At 43.0% G+C, this 26,102-nt stretch overlaps 1 long non-coding RNA gene across 2 annotated transcripts in view; it reads right to left on the bottom strand.

Moving 5' to 3' along the window:
* The window catches only part of LOC109964766 (uncharacterized), a 22,119-nt gene extending 3,625 nt beyond the window's left edge, over positions 1 to 18,494 (bottom strand). Inside the window, exons 1-2 of one of the 2 annotated variants that reach the window (XR_002275549.1) lie at positions 18,391 to 18,494; positions 3,367 to 3,433 (exon numbers count right to left, since the gene is read on the bottom strand). This is a non-coding gene — a long non-coding RNA (uncharacterized LOC109964766). Of the gene's footprint in view, positions 1 to 3,366; positions 3,434 to 11,590; positions 11,672 to 18,390 lie in introns of those variants that run through there. The other variant, XR_002275550.1, reaches the window with a different exon arrangement.
* Positions 18,495 to 26,102: the final 7,608 nt, after the last annotated feature.

Here is a 26,102-nt window from a genome sequence, read left to right as displayed (position 1 = left end):
AGCACTGCCTGCACCGCTGCTGACTGATAACAATGGCCTCAAATTTCTTTCTTTTTCAGTCTCCGTCGCTCACACAGCCAGCCAACCAGCTAGTCAGTCACTCAGTCAGTCAGACGGTCTCTGAGGTCCACCGGCACACAGTGTCACCCCCATGGCATTTTGGGATGTTCCTTCGTCCTGCTTTCTATCCCCCTTCTCCTTCTATCTCCCCGTCTCCTAGGGTCTCCCGCTTCTCTCCCGGTCTGAGTTCTCGCCTCGCTTCGGTCCCTGCCACTTCTATTGGGCTGAATCCAGCAGCAGCACCAAACTACAATCCCGGATATCAGCAATTCTCACGGTGTAAACAACCGGGCTTGACTCGAAGACGCGCTGATTCCCCCCGAGCTCAGCGTCACTCACAAATCATAGACTACAGGGGCCTACTCATTTCACTGGCTGGAAGTGAACCATGCGGCCAGTTATGTTAACCCCACAGCCAAGCACAGAGCCCAGATAGAATGAAGTAGCCTATCTGAAACTAAACTTTACAGCTGTTTTTTTCTCAAAGTGAAACTTCAACATAACTTTTAAAGGCTTAACAATACAGACATATTTTCATGGTAAAGTGCTCCTACAATTCTCCCTCCTCCCTTCCCAGACAGCTTGTTTGACAGTCCATCTTTACTATTGTTCTTCTTTTCTAATTAGTAAGCTACATGTTTACTAGGCCATAGACAAATGATAGGCTAGATGTACAAGGGGAACTCCATTTGTTGGCTATGTGTGGCTCATGGTGGACAGACATCACAACTTTAAATGATTAATATTTGCCATAGTTTCATTTCACAGCCACAGGTTAGCTGTTTGCTAAGTTTGGTATATTAGCTTAAGTATTTGCTCAGATGGGGCCACAAACTATAAATTACAATTAGCAGTACTAATGTCACACTGATACTTAAATAAGTCCAGAAAGCAACAGTCCAACATGAGAGAGAAGCAGAATATAAAATAATTGAATCTGTGTGTGTAGACCTAATCCAAGAACATTATTATGAGCATATTATTTGGGGTCAAACTACAACGATAGCATCATTCAGTTCCTAAGTTGTATTCTATAAGGCCTTCATGTAACCCTGCAGTTTAGCGTGGCAATACCCTGGATCATATGTTAAATAAATGGAGATTATAGTGCTACTATTCTTTTAGAAAGTATCGCTCTATTCAGGCCATTCACCTGTCTGTGGCACATTTGTGAAATTATTTGTTGATAGTTGGTGACACTTTTATAGGCAACACGAGCCACTGGTGTTTTCCTTCTTTTCCTTCTCTCCCTCCTGGATTTACAGGGAATATGTTTTTCCAAAGCCCCTGCTGCACTTATTTCCATGCCTCCCTGAGCAACTAGACATACAGTCTGTATTGTTAAGGTTTCAACACCTACTCTCCCCTGCTGCTACTTATGCACAGTAAAAAGAAGGGGAACAAGAAAAGGTGGCTGGTGGAAAGGTAGGAGATTGACATGAAAGGTACAATGCAACAAATCAATACATGCCTATAAGGAAATCTGTCATTTATGCTCTGTGTGTGGCTGCTGTGAGTGAACCATAGCCCTTTAAAAACACAATTGCAAGTCTGTTCAAAGAAGGAAACGTTACCAGAGCCTTTTGCTTTAACATGCAGGGAGGAGGCGAGAGGCACAACAACATTTGGAGAAAAAGGTGTAGTAGGCTAAAAAAGCAAGTGACAAGAAAACCCAGAAGAAAAGAGACACACAGAGAGGTGAGCCCAAAATGGTAATGAAAATATGAAGGTGTCTCCCAGTGTTTTCTCGCACACTACTCACACTCTTGTCTCTGCAGCTCTCGCTCTCCCACTTCCCTGTATTTTTATTATTCAGGACGCTACCCCTGTCGTTTATGGCTACGTAAGATTTATGAGTTCTCTCGCACCCAGCAGCGTGTGTGTGTGTGTGTGCGTGTGTGTGTATAAACAGCCCAACTTTGAAACAGATAGCATTCGCTGTGGGCTGCTGAAATGAGAGGATGCGCTCTGTGTAGGTGGAAGGTGGGATCCTGAAATGTGCCCGTCTGCAACTTTTCCTTCCAACCCCTTTGTACGGACTGAGGGATCTGCTGCCTGCTGCTGAAAAACCTTAGTACTCATTAACCAAACCACTAATCAGCTTCTTTTTGGCCGACGTCTTCCTGTTTTTCCATTGAGCAACACTATGGGGAGAGACAAATAAGCGGTCCGGATTATATGTATGTGTTGACTTGTAAAAGCACGCCGGTGCTTGTAAAGGATGGCAGTTATTCTCTATTTTCCTTGGATGGCAGATGCTCATCGGCGGCTCCGTGTGTCGGATTGAGTCACGGATATTGGGTTTCACAACTGAAACTCAGAGCTTTGCAGAGCTCTGGAAATGCTCTTTCCATTTTTTTTTTCTTGTTTTCCCTCTGGGACTCCAGACATGTAGGCCACTGAGGATGGCACTAAGGAATTTCCTCTGATACCAGACCCGCAGCTTGACTGTGTGTGATGAAACACTGTAGTCTGCTGCTGTAAATGCCAATTCGAAATGCGCTTATTTGTGATGTTTGTTCTTTTGTATGATGTGAGGAAAAATACTTTTCTAAATCCTTTTACAGCTGTGACCTATTTGGTGCTGCTGTTAGCGCAAAGTTCACCGCTATTATTGTTGTTAGCATTAGCGTCATTACCGCAGTTACAAAGTGCTGTTTTAATAACTGTCCTATCAAATAATGAAGTGACCCTGGTATGGTTCCTGCTGCGGTTGTAACCCGCGGCCATCTCACTGCCCCGCACACCTCTGGATTAGATTACATTAGCACGTGTCATTACATTATATTACATCACACACACACACACACACACACACACACACAATTTGCATGGATGCAGCTGCGCGTTTGAACAAATTTGGTTCGATTTTTATAGAGAAAAAAACAAACAAATCATTTGTTTAAATGAATCGAAATAAAACAAAATGACGTCTTTCTCTGCATGTTTCCCCAGAAATGTCTGCACTGGTTTTGTAAACATCATGGCGTCATTAAAATGTAAAATAGTAATAATAATAATAACGATAATAATAAACGTGACCAAAGGGAATCAGCTGCGCATAAACAAAAACAAATTGTGCTAAAAGGTTTTCCATTATGCAAAGGTTATGATCCCCACCTGCGTCTGAACAGCAAATTCATTTAGCAGAATTCAGCAAAGAAATCGCTTCATGTGCAACGACAAGGTTTTAAAACCATATTGCTGCATTCTCTATAGCTTCTGATACCAACACCTCCGTGGCTGTGTGACTTCACTTGTCTTTCTAACATTACACAAGTAATAAAGTAAAACAATATAACTCACCGAAAGATTTCCTCTTATTTCCTGATGTCTGGATGGAAGAAAAGTGCTTCCAGAAAGCTCCTACGAACTGCGAGATGATAGGGGAAAGGGGGAGAGAAGGGGAGTCGGAGGGAGGGAAAAGACAGGAAAGAAAGAGAGAGATATGGAATCAAAAGGTCTTAGTAAAATCCGATACAGAGCACAGACCTCTTGTAATCTATCGAGCGGCTCAGACAGGAGCCACTGCTGACAGGTAGCCTGCTGCTGGGCTGAAATTATTCCCGGGACCAAAACAGTAAGAGCAGCGGGGAGGATGAAGGCTGAGTGGGAGCCTTCTGAGATCTTATTGATTCTGGTTATCACATTACACATCCTATTGCGTTCATTATATTTGCCCCCGTTTTTTAAGAAAAGGTTTGATGAAAGAGGGAACGAGGAAAAAATGAGGCTTCCTCCCATCACTGATGCAAATCGGAATCGAAATGATGGAAAATTACCCGTAATTAATTTGAAACGATACTGTGGAAGCGAGGTCACAGGACAAGACGCACAAAACAATAGTAAAACAACGCGCCTACGTTTGAGGTTGTAATTGTAAAAAAAAGAAAGAAAATAAAGTAATTAAAAATAAATAAATAGACTCCTTACTTACACCATAATGATCTTATTGCAACATCCAGTTCAAAGCTGAAGTTAGCAGGCTGATTGAACAGAAATAAAATCCAACAACATGCCCGGAGGCGTCTAAATCCTCGATCCCGATTCATTTTAATGGGAATCGTCATAAAATAGGTAATAATTTCAATCCTAGTGTGGAAATCTAACTGTTAACAAAACTTATGAACTCTCTGCGTTACTACTGAACAGATCCACAGCAACAGGGATGACTCCAAAAAAAAAAGGCTTGGAAATGTAACTGGACATCAAACGGCCCGATGAGGAAAACAGCGCGAAGCAGCGAACAGGAGAAGGGAGCCGGTAACAGCTGTTTCCCAGCGGCTCCACGCTCACGCAGCCCATAAAAACACGAGCATCATTCAGAAAGAAAACACACGACACTCGCTGTTGTGGCCCGGGTATCCTCCCGTGGGGCCGCGCACTCCAACGCCGGCCGTCAGATACACACTTGGTGCTAAATATACGACCATCCGTTGCTCCTTGCAGCGGTGAACATTGTTAAAATATGTGTTTTTAATAGCGTCCCGAGCGCAGGAACAACCGCGCCGTCCGTGTTGCTACATAGAGGCTTTGTCATCAAAGTGCAAAGTGTGTTATTAAAAGTCTCTGTCTGCTTCTGGAGCTGCTGACATCTTCCCCCAAACACATAAATCAAAAGCAGGGATCCCCCGACCACCCTGTACCAGCCTACACCACCACCACCACCACCACTACTACTACTACTACTACTACTACTACTACTACATCCAGTACTATCAGATTATTTCGTTTCCCTCCATGCACTCACGCACAGCTCTGCCTGCAGTCCATCCCCATCGCAGCACTGGCCGGGGATTTCTTCTCTGTGTGCCCCTTAGCCCCGCAGGTTTGTTGGAAATTTGGAGCCACGGAGCAGGAGTGGACTAGTCTAAAGTTGCCCAGAAAGTGAAGCAGGGGCCGAGTAGCTTAGCTAGCTAGCCTGTAGGCCGAGACAAAGGGAGGAGGCCGCCTCCAGAGCCACAGAACAGCTGATGACCCAAATTTTGAGTGGAAGGGGAGGCTGGGGGAGAGAGGGGAATTTCAGGCGAAATCAAGGCTCCTCTCCCCAAACCAAATCAAACATGGGGGGTGTTTTTCTCTCGGTGGACGAAGTAAAAGTTTGGCATGAAGGAGGGCAAAAACAAAGGTGTTCATGGAAGCAACAAAGGGGTTTGCTGGTGCATAATTGTTCTGAATGCATATGAGGTAAATAAGCATCAGGCTTAAATTCCCGGGAGCTGAACCCACAGACATTTATCAAAGTACATTTAGTCAAATAAAGCTACTGGTTTTTGAAACACTACATTTTTACTTACCAGTTCTCTATAGTCTCTTTAAATATGACGCAGTGTTTGACTACGCAAACAACTGTGCACATGGCGCCGTTCTTATTATAGCTGAATGCGCACTCTGAACAGGAGGCGTCTTCAGAACAGCACTTTTGCTTTTCGTCCCTCTCTGAGCCTTGAACAAACATCTGAACAAACTTTATCACTTCTCTCTGCTCTTATCTCTCCCTGGTCTGGTGGTGCCGTCACCGGCCTGCCTCGCGCACACACGCACGGGCACACGCACTATCTGTCGAATTTATTTATTTATTTACAGACTACGTGCTGGATATAAATAAAGAGCTGCGGTGTTTCCAGGTTATTATGAACGTTGTGTGCTGCCTTCTTCTTTGAGCTTAGATCAAATCAGCACACAACAGACACTCAAAAGACCACTGTAACACAACTGCACATGTCCAGACCTTACAACAGTGTTATCAGTGCTGTTACTCTACACACCTAGTAAAAAAATGATATACACCTTGTGGCATTAAAACAGGAACTGAGTGCCCCCGGAGAAGCACTCCCACAGTGACATATTGGTGCAGGGCTTTCCAGAACGACCTTTGACCTGAGGAGCAGCAGCCCACTTCTTTAATTATCAATCCACTGGCAAAGTGCTCCACAGTCCCATTTTCGTGTACTAGTTTGTGTTTTCATCCATAAACCTGCAAGATTTTTACTTATACTGGAATTAATTTGTTGCTTTTATGCAGGTAAGTAGGACAGGATGTAAGCCCACACCCTGAAATGACTGTACTCTGCTAACTGCTACACTCCTTCAGCCCAAAATGATCCCAGTGAAATGGTCTGAGAAGCAAACTCCACCCCTGCATGTTGACAGATTAATTATAGTTTGTGTATTTAGCTACAATATCATCAGTTATAAACATGTAATGGTTGATGTGCAACAAAGTTATGTCTGTATTTATCAAAGGTAGCAGATGTTTTGGTTCAACTACACTGCAGTGTTTTATTTTGGTGTACAGTGTTTTACTAAATCATCAGAGCTGAAATAGTCCACATTCTACTGAAATTGTGTGGAGTCTCACATCCAAATACTGCCACAGGCCTATGAGGAAATCTGCCCCCATTTATTCAGTAGGGCACCAAGAAGCAGCAGCCTATTAGATCCCGCATTTATCAGTCAGTACGATACATTTTAAATTGCACATGCTTATGAATCTAAACTGTGTATTGGTTTTGACTAGATTTTTATTATCTGACACCTGGATGTTGTGTTTACTGTAGCATATGTCAGCTGCATTTGTTTATTTGTATTGTTTTGTGTCGACCGTTGTAACAGTTCACTGGTCAGTCCAGGCTGCTCTTCAAAAAAGAGATGTCAGTCTCAATGAGGCCTCAGTAAAGGATAAATAAATAAATAAAATGTAACTTCCAAAGCTAAAAACACTAAAAAAGTAAATAAAATGACTTTTAATACCGATAATAACTTGAACATCTTGGTCTCAAACACCCCATGTGTATCTAGTTTCCAGATGTGACAGCGTGTCCTGCAGTGGGATTCTGGCCATGAGCATTCTTTTCAAATGATCTCCATGATTCACACTTCTCTTCCCACAAGCTGAGCTCCTTGTTCTGGTCTCACATGTCTCGTTTCCATAGGCAAACGTTTATGCACTGTAACTATATGGAAACATTTGTTTTCTAACACTTGTTGGGACATTTACACATATCGTTAGGCTACATTTGACACCAAGTCCTACTGTGGCTAACACAAAAATGACAACTATATTAATGAACATTATTTTCCTCATTAAAAAAAGCAGTGACTTACCAAAAATAAACTTGGCTTCAAATAGAACTTGTGCTTTCAATTCACACATGAATGTTTCTCAGTGAATGTTTCTGTTCATATGACTAGATTTTTTATAAAAAAAAAAAGAAAAAAAAAAAAAACAACATAAAAAAATGCTATACCTGTCTTCCCTTTACCTTCAGTGTCTCCAAATGCCTTTTGACTATCGTGGACCACCAGAGCACCCATAATCAGCCATCACCATTACCTTCCCCAAAGCTCAATCAATAGACTTCTTTTCCCAAAAGGACATTTTTCATCAAGTCCATCTGAAGCTTTTCTAGAAGTGTAATGAGGTTGAACAGCCATGCGGCATCATTGCAAACACCCCAGACACAGCCACACCAAATGGGCAAGCGACGACAAACCCAGCTCTGCAACATATTTCATCTCCTCCCCTCCTCCTCTGGGTGGATGACACACAAGTTTCAACAGCACTTTTCAAAAGCCAGATATGTACTACTGAGAAAGACTGAGAGCGAGAAAGACGCCGTGCATGTTCCTTCACCTTCAGTTTGTTTAATTCAGGTGCAAATTTCGGAGGAGAGAAGGGCTTTTGCTTCGCTGCCCATTCACTGTTATGTAGACTCAGTTATCAGCTAGGTAAACCTGCACAGCTCTAGAGCAATAAATAACCTGAAGCTTAGAGCCAATTAAACAGCTTCAGTGCAACAACAACTTCATTCTGAAATGTATTAAGAATGAAGTATTTGGATGCGAGGTTGCTGGCACAGGGAAATTGCAAAAAATCTTATGTTTTCACTTGTTGTTTTTCATTTTTATGCACTTTGAGCTGGCTGTACCTGCGAGTACACAACACAGGCTATTCATTTTACAACTTTTTTTTACAAAGTCTGAATTTCATAACTGCCAAGGGTGTGTACAGCCAGGTTTCTAAAGACTGCCATTTCTCAGTTACATCTAATAGCTTTACATCTGTTGTACAGCAGGGTGTGAACTGAAGCATTACATAAGAAACAACATTGTCTGGTGTAATAATACCCATCCCCTTATTTTGGAGAGCACACTCCTTACCAGTGCTGAAAAGTAAGTAAGTACATTTACTCAAGTACTGTACTTAAGTATAATTTTGAGATATCTGTATTTTACTTGCTCTAATCATACTTCAACTTCACTACATTTTACAAATATATATGACGCTTTTTACTCCACTACATTTATTTGATATATTTAGTTACTCGTCAGAATCTGTAAATACAACATAATCCCCCAACTCCTTTGCCCCTGGTGGGAAATTAAAAAAATACTCTATTATAGGCATATATGGTAGTTAAAATGAGCTCCCCCTTTACCAGCTGTGGCTTTAAATGTGATGTACACGATACGTCAATAATTATGATCCAATAAAATGATAAAGATTAATGTGAAATATGCATTTCTGCGTAACGAGTACTTTTACTTCTGGTACTTTAAGTATATTTTGACACTAATACTTTTGTACTTTTTACATAAATAACATTTTGAATGCAGGACTTGTAACTGGGTATGTTTACACTATGGTACTGTTACTTTTACTTAAACAATCTGAGTACTTCGTCCAAAACTGCTCCTTTCTTATGGGCTTGTGAAGTCTGAACAAATCTCCTATAAAGTCTGTCGCTCCTGGCTGCAGACATTTAACAGCCATTACACTCATCCGGTGGACAAACGACCTATTTGAACCCCGTTTAAGCCGCCAGCTTCTGGTGAAAAGGACACAGTTTCTTCCCAATTCATGTTCTCATGAACCAGTAACCAGCTTGACTAAAGACTTCAGCAAATTATTAACCAAAAGGGGAAAGGGGGATGACTTCAGGTCTGAGTATGTGGATTCTTGCTTTCTGAACATTAAAAGTATTGTTTTGACATCATTTTATTAGCAGTAATTGATCCTTGCTCTGCTCTGCTTTAAATCTTTAAAAGGATCAATTCTATGTGTACAGTCAGTCTGTGCAGGTGTTGTGAAATAAGATCAAAACTTATGCATAATAATTTATGATCAAACCCAAATGTGTCATATTACATTATGCTATCTTGCCTTGTCTTCTGCTATCTGATCTTATTTGCTGAGCCAACATTTTAGCCCAGGGTCTGCCCTCTTCTCTTGCTGCAGGCAGGGTCACCCAGCTCCCTGAGGTGCTTGCCCGTGTCACCAACAGTCCTGAACCAGAAAGCCATGCCATCAGCACCTTCCTTTGACAGAGAGTTAATCTTTATCAGAGATGCTAATCTTTAACCTCTAACTCAAAGAAAGCCCCGAGGAGAGGAAGAGAGAAAGACAGAGAAAAAGATAGACAGTGAGAGAGGATGGGTGAGTTTCATGGTGTAGGGGGTCGGATTGCCGTTTACGCGCCCTTTCTGCTTTTGGGCCATGAAAAGTGCCAAGCTGACCAAGACTGTGAGGCACATGGCGGAACCAGGATGGTATGATCGCTTGTATGTGTGGGCTCAGTCTCTAGTGGACAATAGTATGGTTGCAAACTGAAAGGTCTGCAGAGAGCAGGCTGCATTTCTGTCGAAACTCATTTTAAAATAAAGTTTGATTCAAACATATAACTGGTAGTGAAGGAAGGTTCAGTACAGTGCCACGCTACTCTCTGAGGAGTATTAATTACCACCAAAATATAGCTATGAGTAAAAACACAGCTGGCTGTCTAGTTAATGGCGGTTGTCTACGTGGTCTCCCCCGGGGGCCCCCCCCCCCCCCCAAATAAAAGATACCACCAAAGTGTTTCACATGGATGCTTCCAAGCTTTATGCATCAATGTTTAGCTTTCATATTGTATTAAAAGTAAAGGCAAGTTGGGTTAGCTGCAGCTCTACCAATTACTATAATGACTGAGCATCTTTGTCAGGGGGTTTGACACTATGTATCCAGTTGTGTGGCCACAGATAAATGTTGCTTTTCAGGACAGCCAGCCACTGTGGCTGCATGTTGGTCAAAATATACATTTTCAGCACTGGAGTGCCAGTCTGTCCGGGGACAGCAGCACTCAGTGATACATGTCTGTAGCAATTTGCGGTTTGGCTTTGCCTTAAAAATGGATTTTCCTAAGTTGTTATTATGTTGCTTTGAGGCCTCATTACCCTGAGTGTTGAACAACCTGCACCGCTACAACAGGTCTGTATCCATTTCCTAACAACATGCTCCTCTTATGACACAGGGATCAGAAAAAAAGAAGCCAGTGATTGTAATATAATCAGGCCACTTGGCCCAGCAGCAGACAGGCCTGTTATTAAGCCTGTTACAGCAGGAGAGAGAGTGGCTGTATGGATTTCAGCCAGACCTGTCAGCCTTTATACACTGCAACAGAGTTAGGTGTGCTGGCCCCCGCTATTTTACTCTGATTTGTGTTTTGCCTGTGCTTTGTCAGTGATGTATGAAAAAATCAATTAAATCAAGGCTGTGCTGGACTTGCTGTGGGTTTTCATAACCCTTAAGTCTCTATACCTGGAAGTGAGCAAAAACCACCAAGGTCAAGCGAGCTGCACGAGCAGCCTACTCAGACTACGCTCTAGCACTAACAACAACAACAACAACAAAAATAAATACATTCAAAATACATTATATTTGCATGTTTACCTTATAGCTAGCATTTTGCACCAATGCTCACTGCTAAACAGATCTGAATATATATATATGACCTTGTATTGTTATCCCTCCATTCAATCCAAATGTTCAAGTCTATACAGCTGACTGATATAACAATGAAAACAAATGAATCATTGTTTGTGTGACTTGGTTATTACCAAACTAAATTCAGTTTGTAATCATTCAAATGTAGCTGTCTGCAATTTGTTCCTTACTCAGTTCTGTTTTTGTAGGACCATTTGTGCATTTGTTGTGTGCTGGGGGGCAGGAAAGGACCTGACGATTTGTGGACAGGAGAGAGGGAAAGAAAGAGGGGGCGGCTTCTTGAGTAAGCAATCATCTCACACTATCATAAATCACGGCGTGCCTAACATGCATCTTCTTTCTTTACACCTAGCTGTCAGGACACTACGACTCAGTTTCTCTCTGCCATGCGCAGACATGGATAGCCGCCGCACACCTCTCTGTCCACACGCACTTCATGCTGCAAGTTAAGTTCTATTTTAATGACTGGATTGGATTGAGAGAGAGGGGGGATGGCGGGGAGCCCTTTTCGGCCTCTTGTCTGTTACCTATTCCGAAGGTTTCTGTATTTGGATGCCTTCACATACAGAGGCACAGAGAGAGAGAGAGAGAAAAGTTTTGTGCTAGCAAAAGCGTTTTTACGGGGTATGCCTCTGTGCGTAGGAGAGAGACCGCGGTCACACAACAGATAATTAATGACATGTCGAGCTGCAGAGCGCGTGGGATGAGGACGCACTGGGAACACACACCGGGACACTGATCGAGAAGCATCCCGACAGACCTTACCTGCTCTCTCTCAGCGTATCGCTCCTCCGGGACCCCCCTCTGGTGTTATGTTGCTTTCCTTTGGATGTTGTCTGGTTTGGACATAGACGGATACACCAGTTGTAGAAGACCACTGTAGAAGACACCAGAATCCCTTCAAGGAAAACCTTGGACCTGTTTTTTTTAACCGATTGCGTAATTGCGCGCAGCCCGTCAGACAGTTTGACTATTTTCTAATGTTTATTCGAGTACAAAATGTCAGTACATTAGATAAATTAAGTAAATCCGGGCGTATAAACTGCAGTGATGCTTGCTTTGATAATATCGGTGCATCTATTGAAACGTTTCTGTAACATAATGTAACAGAGAAACGCCAAGCGTTTGCACGCCCGGTAAGGAAAACACTATAGATCTTGAGCAACTCCACCATCAATCTCCAACAAACAAAGCCTACCTACAGCACGCTAGCTGACGGGGACTGCTCGGTCTGCGGCTCGTGGTGCTACTTTACCCTAAAAAACAGACCGCGTGCGCGCGCTCACCCCCCTCCGCCTGTACTGCATAATCCCCCCGTAGCCGATGCGTGCCTGGCCAGCAGCACGGTCGGGGCTCGCGCTTTTCTTTCCCTGATGCCTTATCCTACAGGATCCACTGGCGTGAAAGCAAATAGTGGGTACAGAGCGAGCGCGGGTGTAGCGTAAACCGAGCGAGTCACCAAAATAAAACGTTTTCTTCTGACAGCTTTTCAGAATTGACTGTGACTCCGAATTCTCTAGGATCTCCTCCTTCCCTCCTTCTCTTCTTTGTCTTTTCAGTTCACTAGAATAGAGACAGTGGTACACTGACCCTGTCGGTTAGTATATTTTGGTCAGTATTAGCAAGCCTAAGCTCACCCAACACACGTTGTTGTTTTGTTATTGCTAACTAGTAGCCGTGAGCCCGCACCTTGCTGACCTGTAACCTCTATGAACTAATCTATTTATATTTAGAGATAGCTCTCAAAAAGCCACTTCACCTTCATGCGCATTTTAATTGCTTCATTTGGCTAAAGGTCATAGACTCATCATATATACGCTGGCCTGGGTCTTCCCCTCCTCACCCTCGCATTCTTGCGCCTCTCCACCAGTGCTTCTCCTTGCTCGGACCTCTGGCTCCTTCGTCCTGGTTTGCTGGGATGATTTGACACCGTGAACTGCTCCTGAACCTGGCTGAGGACTGACAACTAGACAGGTCGCCAAAACCTTGGGATGTCGGAGAGGAGGAGGGGGTTCTGGTTCTTGTTTCTGTCCAATAGAGGAGTCTGGTTGAGGTGCGCCAGGGGGTTAGCGAGGTTCAGCGTGACCTGCCTGTCCGTCCTGCCTGTGAGAGGGCCAGATGTTGGCTATTACATGGCCTCAAACTGTGAGCGATCAGAGGAGGGGAAGATGGGGAAGGAGGTTGAAAGAGACGATGAAGAGCAGAAATCCCCTTGTGATTTGACCTGGGAACTGTTTCCACCGTGTTTGGCTTGTTTAGAATACAGCCAATAGGTGAAGTACAGTCAAAATCACGGAAAGTCCATTATTCATGCGGTATGTGAGAAAGCCTGGACGATAGCCTCCTTTACATTAGCCTAAACAAAAGCAAACCTTAAGTTTCAGACAAATCGACCTAACTATTTATGACCATATGAGGATAACCAACAACTTAATCAGATACAGACACCACAGCAGTTGTGTTATTAAATTCACACTGGAGCCTTTACAAATTCTCTGGAAGCAAAATTAAACAGGCTTAATTCTGTTTTGCAGGATATTATCTGTGACTGAGATGATTCAACCAGCCAATTACAGCTAGTCAGCTATCACAGAAATAGAATCGACGCCCTGGACATGTGACTGGATTGCACATTCTTTGTGCGGAATTCTGGAGCGCTTCTTTCCTGGAGGTACTGACCGTTGTTCACTGGTAAAATATAGAAATTAAATAAATCCCAAAGAGTCGCACTTGGCTTTGCTCTCTCTATCTCTTTCTCCCTCCCTGTGTGTGTGTGTATTTGTGTTATCTGCCCACGCGTATAGACATGCCTTCACTGCCACACGCACAAAGGGAGAGCGAGAGAGAGGAGGTGCAGGAGGACGAGGAAAGAGAAGTTCAATTACTCGAATTTTTATTTTGTTGCCGTTGTGATAAAAGAAAGACAACGGAGATCTTATCACTCGCGGCCATGCTGCTCCTCGACTGGCTGCAGGGGGGAAACGCGCAGCTCTCGGGCTCTGGATACGGCTTCAGCCGCTCATTTTTCACATGCCTTTGAATCACTGCCCTCGCACAGGCGATTATAAATCACCAGGAGGCTTCCTATTGATTTATTTCCGAGCGGGTAATCATCTCCGCGCAAATAAGAAGTAGGCCTACCTGTTTCATGAAGCAGGAGACTGGATATTTGCACCCTTTAACAGATAAGGCAATTTATTATTTAGACTTATTATTATTTATAATAATAATAAACTACTGTTACTATTTTAGCTCATTATTATTTTTGGTAAATTACATTTCTAAAAATCCCCTTTCTTGGCTGTTTTAAACACCTGTTAGTCTGATTTGCTCTGTTATTTTCCGCACACTTAAATCTTGAGCTGCTTCATGTCCTGCGGCTGCAGATTTATTGGGCCAGGTCTTCTGATTTCTTTCATTGTGACAATAGCTTCTTGGTTTTGTATTTTCTGTTGGTGTTTTTTTCCACAATCACTAGAATTCAAAGAGGAAATACATGAACCTATAAAGCCACAATTTTCAGCCATTTTATAGCTTAGGGCGGATTCGAGCAGTGAGCGAAGCTATTATGGATATAGTAGTCAATAGGCTTATATTTCACTGGATCTACAATGCTGCTCCATTGGGTGGATTTATTCTCCCTGCTGAAAGGCTTCATCAAGCTTTTCTGCATGTCTGGAATATTTCCAGCCACAAGCTTTTTTTTTAAGATGGACGCAAACGCCACTAATTTTTATTCCTCCAAGAATATGTTTAAATTAATTTCACAGTATAGGTAAACACATGTATGAGCTTACATGCCCGGGCTATTAAATTAAACAAACCTCTGCGATCTAAGTTTTAAAACTGGGAAGTGCTTATATGTGAATATAATGGTTTTTGTCCCTGGTTATAGGCCTAATAATGTAGGTGGATTTTATCACCTAGTCTACTAGGAAGGTCGGTCGGCGCATTATTATTATTATTATTGTTCTTATTATTTGTGGGGAAAAAGCAGAAGCGAATAAGACAACATGGCTGCCAATCCTTGTAGTGAGTGGGAAGATGCGCCTTGTTCTAAGTCTTGTCCGCCTGCTTGCTTACTTCCAAGCGTGTCTTCCAGACGCGTGGGTCTGCATCGACCTTGCCTTTGTCCATGTGTAATAAAAGTATGCCTCAATCACAGCGGAGACAAACAGCTTCTCCATTTTTTGCGTCCGCCTCAGCAAAGCGCCACGAGACAAACCGTAGGCTTAAGCTGAATGTTCTTCCGTTAAACCAAGATTTTAAACAAGATTTCACTTTGTTTTAAAGCAGTTGAATCAGCAGCAAACAATGCATTTGACACGAAGACCCCCCCTCCCCCCAGGCTGCCTCTCTCATGCACACACACACCAATTTGATTTACATCATTGTGAATGCAGACGACGCTGCAGTTTAAAGCAGAGCGCACTCAGATTCATGGTAAGTAATACTACTAATAATAATATCTAACGAAAAGGCTCCATAATTCTTTACAGACACTGTGCAGCCCTCAACAGAATCACTTCAATTCCCTCCACTTCAAGAAAAACGTTACATTCAAACAGTTAAGAAGACTAATGTAGTCAACTATATTAATATACACACTTTAAAACAAGCTTCCCGTCCTAACCTTCCCTCCTTCGTTCTACTGATGCTACAAAGAGCCGGTCATGCTGCCACTGCCTTGCAGCAGGTTTTGGTGTAAACATTAATTTCAGGCCGCAGTAACATATTAACTCGGTCGATGTGTGTTAACAACCACGTGTTTTCACGTCTGGATTAGAAACAGTTGTACAGATTTGTATGTATTGAAAAGAGCGAGTTGAAAGCAGCGAGGACTCAGGAGATGAAACTTGTCTCCTGCAGCTCAGATAGCAGCAGGAGCTCTAATGGATATCAGACGGGGAGCTGTATCATTTCTCAACGCCGTTTCAAATATTTGTACTATTTCAGCTTGGCTTGATGTGGAACTATCTCGCCAGACAAACACACACTTAACGGTGGACACATGCCTGAGATAAGATCAGATAAACCAGCTCTCTGCTGTCGTGTTGCCTTCACTGTGAGACTTAGGGCTGCTTTTAATGTGTGAACTTGCGTCCTGACTAATTATTAACGTTAAGTGTGCATCCCTCTAAACTCGTCCCTCAGCCTCCTCTGTGTCTGTCCGCAGCTGGCGGCCTGATTGGCGCTTGGAAATATTTTCCCAACGCTTCCCTGTCACCTAAATCAGATGTGAGGTGGAGTTAGCCAGCCAAATATATAAAAATATATGAAAAAAGCAGGAAAGAAATCATGTCACTAGTCCCCCTCCCCCTCATGTCTTTTTTCCCCGTCTACAGAAATGAGGCGGGATATTGTTTTTGACACGGCGGCGGACAGAAGAAATACACATTCTGAAAAGCGGCGCGTCCTCGTTGCTGCTGCTGCTGCTGCTGCTGCCATTATTATGTGATGGGAAACCACGGAGCCGCTCTAATTTGGTTACACTAAGGTTTACACTGGTAGTGATGGCCGAGGAGGGACAGAGACAGTCAGGAGGGAGACAGGATGTGGAACAGCCCAGCTTTTGAAAATGTAATTGTAAAGTGATTAGGGGGGCACATCCATCCGTGCGTCCGTCCATCTACATATGATGCATCCATTTGTTAATAACGCTCCACACCCATTATTATTACTAGTAGTGTTGTTATTAATGGCAATAGTAGGCTAGTATTAAAGCTATTATTATTATTACTATTACTGTTGTGTCTGTAAAGTCTTGCAAGTTAAATTTGTATGTGTGCAATGTGTGTAATAAAATCATTTGATGCTGCGTTCACTGTCCTTTGTACTTATTGCATATATTACCAGCTGGCTTCACACCAAAACAACACCACACAAGCGTCACCTACTATACTGAGTTATGAGGTTAGCAGATGAAATTACGTTTACTTCATCCCACCTCCTCACCCCACCCCACTTGCTACTCACAGTGGGGAAAGGCTAAAAATGGCTCCACAACCAGTTCACATTGTCTCATTGAGTCGTGGCGTTTGATTTTCCGTAGGCTAACTGGGGAGTATAAACAACAAATGCAACTGAATCTGATACAACATAGGCCTATGATAATATAAACATCGAGGGAAAGGGGAGAAAACTATCATTCAATCCCTGCACCTTGGTTTTTTTCGCCACATTTAAAGAAAAGAGGAAGGTCTGATTCACGGTAAAGGGTTTGAGCAAAGGCAGACACATGACATGAATAATGGCGCCCAGCTCCATTCCATCAAGCACCCAAAGAAAACACACAAAAATGCCCAGTAAGAGGAGAAAAAAATGAACCTAGGGTTAGTGGATAGTGCTTTATTCATAGCGTTAACTGTTACCATACACAACTCTGGTCTCCTCTGTCCAAAATTAGCAGCAGCAAAGGACTCATAACTTAAATTTTTACTAATGTAGCCTATAACAATAACCAGGTTATTTAAGTGACATAAAGCCGGCTTAAAACCCAAAGCCCAGCTGATTCTCCAAGGATATCTTCTGTGAATTCAGAAGGAAGTTCAGTGATTGTATTTCACTTAAAACTGAGGCCTAGGCTTATTGTGTCTGAAGAAGTCATGAACTCGACCCTACGTCATTTAGCTCTTCAGCCAGGCTCCCTTGGCTGAGCTACTTGGATTCATTCGCACCTCCTGGCTAGATAGACGAGGTTTTCCTGGCGGGCAGGTCCTTTTTATGAGATTTTATGGCGACCGGGGCGTGCCAGTGTGCCAAATTTAAACAAATCTCTCGTTAATTGGTCGCCGCAGTAATTCAAGACTCGGAGCTACAGCCAGCTACTGTCATACTGAGCAGGGAAAAAAGAAACCCCCTCTAGTAATAATCAGGCGTAAAAAGGCAGAAGAGTGCGTGTGTGAGGGCATGGAGGCATGGAGGAAATAGGGAAGGAGGAGGAAGAGAGCAAGGCAGTGAAACCAGAGCCTGAACAGAAAGAGGGGGGAAACCGAAAGAGGAGCCGGTGGCGGCACTGTGGAGACCCCTTGCTCTGCGCCTTCTTCTTCCTCGTTCCGGTGTATCATCGGTCCATCGACCGTCATTTTCCTCACCATCTTCCAGCAGCGGAGGAAAAACATGATTCATCGCGGGCACCACCATAAACAACAGCACTCCCTCACAAACACACAATGGCAGCCCCGGCCGCACGCTGACACCCTGCCTCACTATAAATCAAGAGAAGTAGCTGGCTGGGAAAAAAAGAAGAGGCGAGAGAGGAAGAGTGAGGGAGGGAGAGGAATAGACAGTCGGGCAGATAGAGAGAGATGTAGAGATAGACAGGAGGTGATGGGAGAAAGATGGAGAAGAATATCCAAGTGCTTCTTAAAATATAAACAGCCATCGGCTAACATCGCAGTGCTCCCTCCCTCTCTCTCTCTCTCCCTCTAGTTTGCAGGCTGCACCGCTTCAACCTATAAACAATGGCTGATGATGATGGGTGGGGGGTCATGTGTAAACAACACGACAGCAACATGCACGATGAGAAAACACGGCGAAAGATAGATATTTGGGGGTATATTTACCACGATGTTAAAATAGCCTATGATTCACTGAGAGGGATGCAGGAGAAGGCGGCGCAACGGCAGAGAAGAGGAAGAAGAAGTGTGGTTTCCCCCCATGCAATCCCCTTCCTTCCGCAATACTCACGGTGTCCACAGCGACCTGCAAGACGCACGCCCGTCCAAATTTGTTTTATTGCAGCCTCCTTCTCTCTTTTCTCTTCCTCTCTCTCTCTCTGTTGGCGTTTCTCAGTGTCTCCTCTTCTCCCCCTCTCTCCCTGTCTCTCGTTTCTCTCTCTCTCCCCCACTCTCCGCTGCTATAGGGGGCTTGTATGTTTTTTTTTTCCTTTTTTGAAAGGACAGTTGAATTTTCCACGTCAGACACACGCACACGCACACACACACACAGAGAGAGACACACACAAGAAGAGCGCCACGTCTTACCGTTATTTTCCTGAGGAATACATATCTATTCTGCAACCTCTGCATTAATTATTTAATGAATCACGTGACGTGTTGGTTGGGGCGGGGGTGCAGGGTGTAGGGGTGGTTGTTGGGGGGGGGCATCCGTGCGCCTCTCCATTCGTGGGACGCGTCCGGACCCTCGCATGCAGGAGTGCTGTGTGAGCTTAAAAGATGCACATGAAAAGCAGTATGAGAACACTTCTGTTCACCTTTCAGCCTCTTCACCGGGAGGCGACCAGTGCTCTGTGTTAATGTGTGGCTGCTGTAAAGTGGAAGGTAAAGCCCGGGTAAGCCCGTGACAGACAGACACAGAGAGATAGACTGGTAAAAGATTATTGTCACCAACTATGTTCGTTTTAAAAAATGATTGCAAGCCTCAGACTCTTTCTTCGTTATTCCTCACTGTCATCTCTTTCTCACTTGGTCGTTAGTCGGCAGAACAGGGGGATTCCTTATTCTGTCTTGTCTTATATTTCAGTGGATCTGTTTCTATAGGAAATGTTTGATGATGAAGGCGCAAAGCAGAGACATATTTGATCTGACTATTGCGCACCACAGCAGAGTTTATTTCTTGTATGTGGAGTCAACTAAACTAATGTTTAACAAGCGCAAAGCCAGTCCTGTCAGTTGGAACAAAATCACGCCAAATTGCGTGTTTAATAATTATAATGCCCGTGCTCCATCGAAATAATAAAGAGGATGAAAATCAAAGAAAAAAGTGTAATATCTTCAACAGACTAGACTGTTATTTCCCCCCACTTCAATGTGGTAATATGAATCGGAATTTTATATTTTATTTGCTCTAAATTGTCAAACCGCGCGCCTGCTTCTGTCACATTACCAAGTTTTGGTGAGGTGGCTGCTGCGCGAGTTGTGATGCATTTAGGTTGCACGTCCGGAGGAGAATCAAAGCAGAGAGGGAGAAGGTAACACAAACAGAAAGGCATCGAGGAGGCAGAAAGAGTGCGTAAAGAAGACGAAGAAACAAGAGAGAGGGAGACAAAACCCCTGTCGCGAGGCCGCGCAGGGCAGCAGCCATAGGAGCGTCGGAGTCCTTCTGGCGCCCTGTCTCGCGGTTCCAGAGCTCGAGCCGCCCCTAGCAGAACAATGGAGCTCGTGACTCCAAGAAAAAAAAAATGCTGCTACTGAGTAGCTAACAAGAAACACTTCAAGGTCAGACAATGGGCCGCTGCAGCTCCAAGACACGCTGCGTCTCCTCACAGGAGCTGAGGGCTTTCAAAGACCATTTGGAAATCGCTGTGTATTTGCAACAACACTACCTGCTCCTCCAGCCCGCAGGCATGCTGAAAATACAACAGCTTCTCTTTTACACAGTTAAATGCAGCGGTCTTCATCAGGACTGTCAATTAGAACGAAACCCATTTTATTCAGGCAATTTTAAACAATGTGTAAGCGAGAGAAATAGTGACAAATAAAAGACGTTTAATATAAAATGCAATGAGCTAGAACTACTCGCTGGAGACCAGAAACGCAACGGGCCACTTTGATAGAGGTGGTTTCAAAGAATACAGCCTCTAACATGACGAAGGCATAAAGAGAATTAGCAAGAAGGGGAAAAAATGTAGTTCCAAACATATTATAAGTCAAACAGTTGGGTGGCAATTTATTTATTCCTTGTGTCTGAAGTGGTGAAAACGCACAGATAGAGCCCTTTAAACTTGTATTCCGAGCACCGCGGTGCTTCCCTGAGATTTCACCCTCAACAAGATTGAAATCAAACATTTGCGGTGGTGATGATGGCGTCTGTAATGACGGCCATAAATTATAGTATTCACAGTGTGAAACAACAGCTAAGATAAGTAGCAGCAGAGACCTGGGCCGGTCTGACAACAGCAATACGAATCAGCTCTGCAAACTTGGCACAGCCGCAAACAAAAGTCGCCTAAACATCCGAATTAGGATGGTGGACGCGGGTGGAGAGTGCGTCTTAGCCATAATAATCAACAGAACAGAAGACAAAGGAATGTCTTTTTGAGAAGCTGGACTAGCAGCTTCTTACATAGTAATACTTTAATATGATGAGAACAAAACAACACCCATTTCCTCCGTAACCTACTAGCAGGCCTACTCAGTGGATTTACATCACTGGCAACTAACGCTTATGGATTGTTAGGGCAAGGTTATTTGAACATTTATTAACAAGGTGCAGAATAATATCACAAAAACAATAAGTGAAGTGATGTTGGAGTTCTTTGAGATCTCGGTCCGTGATGGATTAAGACAGGTAAATTCTTCCTACTGGTTAATGATTAACTAGGCTTTGAATAAAAAGAAACTGAATATGTCTCTTTGTTAAGATGTAGAATGGCCGTAAAATGAAAATGTCCAAGGAGTGATTGAGTGGCTCTTACATTACCAAGGAAATTATTATCATTATTATTATTATTATTATTATTATTATTATTATCATTATTTTTTTAAGGAGAGGGGGAGATTGATGTACCAAACCTTTTACTGCGGCTCGTAAATCTGTCTCGAGACGGCAGCACGCGCACAACCGTTTTTTGAAATATATCCTTCTCCGGCGCGAGCTGTGAAGTGAGGTCTTTCCCGCGCTGTGGGATTACACCAGGGTGGGATTCTTTCAAAATAAATATTAAGGGCCAATAAAAATCAATAACCAATAACATTTGCTTAATTAAACGTGTGTTTGTAACCATGTGCGCGGCCGTTGCTGTTTTGCTTCTACTGGGGGAAAAGGCCAGGCTACATAATTGATCGCAGACTCATATTCTGTTCTTTATATAGGAAATGCAGAGGATTTCAATAAGCCGCTGAGGCTTTTTGTTGTCAGACCCACGACAGCACGCTGATCCTGTCATGTCTCATTTCAAACTGTCTTACTATTAACTTATCAAAAGGAGACAGCCTGCTGAGTTACACTATTGATCAGTTACACTTGAAATGTTTTACATTTGTACATTTAGCCACTTAGGTCGGGCTTTGGTTTCACATCCTTGATTTACGACCAACAGTATAAACAAACCTTTAGATGAGTTCTAACACATTGTTGCCACATTCTTTTGTATGCTTCGTCTTAATACTTGCAGGCTACTGCTGATATAAACTGTGGAGTTAACTGACATGTGATCTCTAATGCAGGCTACAAAACACTGCAGAGGCTATAATAAATATTTTATAGCAAACTTTCAATTTGCAACCGCATTTGACAGCCAGTGATGTCTGTTCTACACATTAAGAATGATGAATATGTAACAAGATGGACATAACAAATAACATAACTGTAGTGATTGTTGCATTTCCTTTTTTGTGCCTTTTCGAAGGCTTATTATCAATAAAAACTCACTGGGCGATTAAAAAAAATTATTGTTCTCGCCTCCAGTGACAGAGGTGTTTGGGCTTTTTATGTTAATATAATGTTTGTCGTTTGTTGTTTTTGCTCATTCCTCTAGTCCACTTTCTAAATCTAAAATATTTTAAGAGCCAGTTAACTGTGAACAGGCTAAATTTTCCAAATCGCAAACCTGATCTGTGTGTCTCAGAGTCTACAAATGATACAACAGCAGTCAGCGGCCAGTTTAATACTTTGGTATCAATACTTTGCAGGCCTAACGCCATTAGTCATCCTAATCCCTCCCATCTAACGGATATGAGCGCTGTAGGCCCATCACACTGTAGGCTCTGCCTGTATCCCTTCGCCAAATGCAGCATCACTGATAAGGCTGCTAAACTGCAGTATCACTTTACAATAAAGGAAACTTGCACAGGCAAACAAATGACAGGTATATATATATGACATATTAATCACGAAAGTGTAATTATTGTTATATAATGTGATAGGGCTTCACGACGCTTTAATAATCAAATCATTTAGGTTGTGATTCTACTGCACATTTGGTGTGAGACAAAAAAACAACGTCAGAAACAAGTAAGGTGTCACATTAGCAGGTAAAACCGTCATTCACTGTTTGAACTCCGGTGCCGTGGTTACTTTTTCTAGAAACAGGTTATTCAAGGAGTCCACTTGACCATCCTGTTGCTAACACAATCAGATGTCTAACAACGGTTAACGGGGTAGAGTTACACCAAGGGATTTACAGATTGGTTACAGTCTTTTACCATATCTAAATGTGCTACTATTACTTATTTAAAATAACTATTTGGTTATTTAAATGATGTTTTGGCTAACGCTGTGGTCCCAGCCACGCCACAGTATTGTAGACTGCTACTAAGAGTCTGGCCTAGAAAGAAAGTGTGTAAGCCCGTATTGGAACTTAAACTAATATTTGGCGTTCTTCTTTTAATACTTAATACATGTCTACTTTTTAAATGGCTCGCTTGCAGGCTCTCTCTCAAACACACACACACACACGCGCGCACAGGGTGCAGTAAAAGCCTGGCAGCCATATATCTCTTGTGACGACCTCCTCCTGCAGCCCGCGCGCCAGCACCGTGACCTCCTCGGCTCCTCGCGCTCTCCAGAATAATAAATTTCTCGGGCAACGCGGCTGCAATGAGCGCGAGGAAAGAAAAAAAAACGCGCGGGCGATTTGTCTGACAATTAGCAAACAGACTCCCAGGGCCAGAGAGAGAGGGAGAGAGAGAGAGAGAGAGAGGGAGAGAGGGAGGTCGGTGTTACTGTAGCTGTTTGTTGGTGTGTGGTGGTCATTGAACCAGTGCATGCTCTCTCTCTCTCTCTATCTCTCTCACACACACACCACTTGAATCTTGCACGGTGTGTGTACACGCACCCTTGTGAACCCTGAAACCCTGTCGTTTCCTGGATGAAGCTGCTGCTGAATAATCACTTCCACCAGCCGGTTCAAACCTCCAAACAGCTTAGAGACAGACTGGGAGGCAGAAAGCAGCTCGTCTGTAAACCACAGGTCAGGGAGAGACCTGGCTCACATCTGCCGGCCGGCCTGACCCCTGCTGTCTCATGCTTTTACTTCACAGTTCCTTAACTGCTAATCCCAGTGAGATTACAAAAACAAATCTTCTTTTGAGATGGAACAAAGTATCAGGACAAGTGATAAAACTAAAGAAAAGAAAGGAGCACTGAGGCAGAAACAGACTTAAAAATTGCATTGTAATGTCTCCTCTCACTAAATAAGTGCTCAGTGGCCTTATGCGACTGCAGAGCAGCAGGAGTTTTAATTTGACAAGCCTGTTTTTAATGAAGCTGCATCAGGCCAGAAATGAGATTTACTCCATTCAAGTGTTTCAGGTTGAGAAACTTTACAAACTACTGCACTGCATTTCTGTGTACTAGGAGTAAAACTACAGCCTTACTATGAATGATGACAGTGGTAACCTTCCATTGCTTATATGGACAAGTGTGTGTTATCTGAATGCTTCAAATGCACTGTCTGCCACAAAGTTCTTTGGTTTGTTTTTGCTTTGACCCTCCTGCTCCTTCTCTCTTTTTGGTGCAATGTATCCTATAACATTCCTTTTATGACATTTTACTAAAAATAGCAGAAAAGTAACTCATACATAAATCACAAAACATTGTTTTTTTAGTCTAACACTTTGTTTATCCACCACCAGAACCGATTTGCAAGTGATGCCACATTACTTCCAGCTCCACTTTTTGTGTTCAGCTGTCTGCACAAACAACCGATGCCATGTGTGTATTAAGTCACCACACTGTTTGTATGTACGCCGGTACAAAGGTACAAAGGTACAAAGGTACAAAGGACACATGGATCAGCTCATCATTTCTCTTATGCACCACTGGCAGCTTTAACCTCACAGAGCAACTTCAGTCAAAATGTGACCACAGCACTAGTGTTATTCTTTGAAAGTGCAACGTTTTGGAGTGAAGGTTGCTCTGTCTCTTGATGATCAAACTGTTGAGGAGTGTGAGTTGGCACTGAATGCTTGGCTGGATGCCTGGGTTTTATTATCTCTTATTCAAATATTGACTAAGGCTGGGCTATCAAATATAATGATGTTATGTCTGATTGCATTCCATCAGAGTAACATTTGGTGTTGAGATAACAATAAAACATGAAAGTGTTTAATCAATTTAAGCTTGAAATAAAAGTTTTTTTTGTTGAAAACATATTAATTGTCACAAGGGGTTTCTAACAATCCCCACACTGTTGTGACCTCAGAATTCTCTTCTTTTCTGCTATTGACAAATGTACCCACCACAAACTGTCCCTCACATAAACTGGTGACACAAAGTAGGGTTGGGGGTGTCTTTTCAAAACAGTTCTGGCACATGTTGACACCATTCTTTTTTTGTTTTGTTTTTAGTTTAAATGTTGTATGAAACAATCTACATGTCGACCTGTCTTAGTAAAATTGCAGCATCACATTCAAAAGCACAAAAGTCCAACTTTCTCAAAATGTAAGACTGGAAACTTAAGTATCTTATAATAACTGCAATATTCAAAATGAAGAGATTGCTTAATTGTTTAACAAGGCAGCCAGATAAACAAAACATCACAGGTCTGTTTCTAAGAGCAGCTTGGAGTCCCACTGAAGAGACTTTATGGCAACAATAAACCACATCCTGTTTGCTCTGATTGAGAGCAGCAGTTGGTCTGAACATTAGAGATGTATGCTTTAGACGCATAATGCAGTTGATACAAAAATATCTGTCTTGCTCAAATGTGAAATAGGAAATGAACGGGCTTTATAAGGGAAATGTTTTATGGCAATGAGGACACGGTGGAACCACACTAACCAGTGCATTGTGCCCATATGCCATTGTTCCACTGATTAATCAGTAGGCTACTCCCCAACACTCCTCCCAGCTGTGGGTCAGATTACCAGGCTGGAAAATGACCAGCAGCCCCAGTACCGTTAAATAACAGTGGCTGCAGCTCAGTCAACTGCACAAACTTTTACAGTAAAACCTTTAGCATCCTCTTCTTTTTAGCATCACTTTGTTCCTATGGCTACTAGGACTCAGATTGTCAGAATGTCCTAAACTGTCCCTAATATAAACTGGTGTAAAATGATCCTACTGAGTATAGGCTGGATAAGGTCTGTTCAAAGGTTAAACATGCTGTACAGCAGCTTTTCAGCAAGGCAAGCTGGGCAGACAGGCTGTGTTTACAGTAATGTCCCAGTCTGTCCAAATACTATCCTTATCAGGCTCCAGCCCTCTGCTTCTTCTTTCACATTTCAACCTGGCGTCTCATCCACATAGCCCAGTTTCAGTGACAGCCAGCAGTGGCCTGTCGTTGACTCCTGCTCAGGTGGTAGGTCTGTCTGTCTGTCTGCTGTTTGGGTGTGGGAGTGGAGATCTCGCTGCCGTGCCCCCAGGTTACAGT

The sequence above is a fragment of the Monopterus albus genome, unplaced genomic scaffold (genome assembly GCF_001952655.1).
Source record: "Monopterus albus unplaced genomic scaffold, M_albus_1.0 scaffold92.1, whole genome shotgun sequence".
Classification (NCBI taxonomy): Eukaryota; Metazoa; Chordata; class Actinopteri; order Synbranchiformes; family Synbranchidae; genus Monopterus; species Monopterus albus.
Note: the sequence above shows the minus strand (reverse complement) of the source record. Positions and strands in the feature narration are given on the sequence as shown.